The following is a 1,141-nucleotide window of genomic DNA, read 5'->3' as shown; positions in this document are numbered from 1 at the left end:
TGTGTGTGTGAGGGTGTATGCATGTGTGGTTATATGTGTGAGTGTGTGTATGTGTGTGTGTGAGGGTGTATGCATATGTAAGTATGTGTGTGAATGTACGTGTATGTGAGTATATGGGTGTGTGTAAGTGTATATGTATATGTGGTATGTGTGTTACATGGGAATGTGTGTGAGTGTATTTTTGCGTGAGTGTACATGTATATGAATGTATGTGTGAATGGGAGTGTCTATGTGTGTATGTAGTGTGTGTGTGTGTGTACATACATGTACCAATATGTATGGAAGCTAGAAGTTAACATCAGGTATCTTTCTCTACTGTGTACCATGTATTTTTTTTTTAACAAAGTCTCTCAGCAAACCTTGAGTCTGCATTTTGGCTAGCCTGGCTCCCCCGGGTTACAGACGCATACAGCCGTTAAGCTTCTAGGTGAGTACAGAGGTCTGCACTCTGGTTTACAAGCTTCTACAACAGGGGCTTTACCACTGAGCCATCTCCCTGAACTCCATTCCCTCTCCCAGGGCTAATTCACTGAGGGTCAATCCGGGCACTCTTGGTTGACTTTCATTTTCTTTCTGCATCAGTGACTGTGTGAGAGAAAGAGCTGTTGTCACTTGCTGACATACTAGCCTTGTGACACTGGAGATGTCATTCTCAGCAGATCATGAACAGTACATTCCAGGATGCTCTTACCTGTTCATTTAGTGACATCCAGAAGAGGCGTTTGGAACATGTTTGAACAAAGGTCTAGAAGATAAGACTAAAGCAGGGGGACCAGGGCTGCATCATTTTAGTTATGCGAATTTCTGTCTGTGGTACAGTAGTGACTCCCATGCTCCTCTCTGTCTTCTCAGGCTTGGGGTCAACAGTTTGCCATGCAGACATCATCTTGTTGCAAGAATGTTGGTTGGTGGTGGTTTTCAGCTTAGTTCTCTTTGAGGGTGAGTGAGGGCTTCAGTTCAGCGCTGCCTCATCTGTCCAGGGCCAACGGCTCTGTGCAATTCTGATTGTGGGGTGTGTGTTCTCTGCACTCTCAACTAGATTTCTTTTGGCTCACAAACATGAGGTTCACAAGGGAAGGCTACATGTCTTTGACTTTTCCACAAAACACTGTCTCGTATCTAAAAGACAACTATACAGTCT

This window comes from Microtus ochrogaster, chromosome 8 (assembly GCF_000317375.1).
Source record: "Microtus ochrogaster isolate Prairie Vole_2 chromosome 8, MicOch1.0, whole genome shotgun sequence".
Classification (NCBI taxonomy): domain Eukaryota; kingdom Metazoa; phylum Chordata; class Mammalia; order Rodentia; family Cricetidae; genus Microtus; species Microtus ochrogaster.
Note: the sequence above shows the minus strand (reverse complement) of the source record.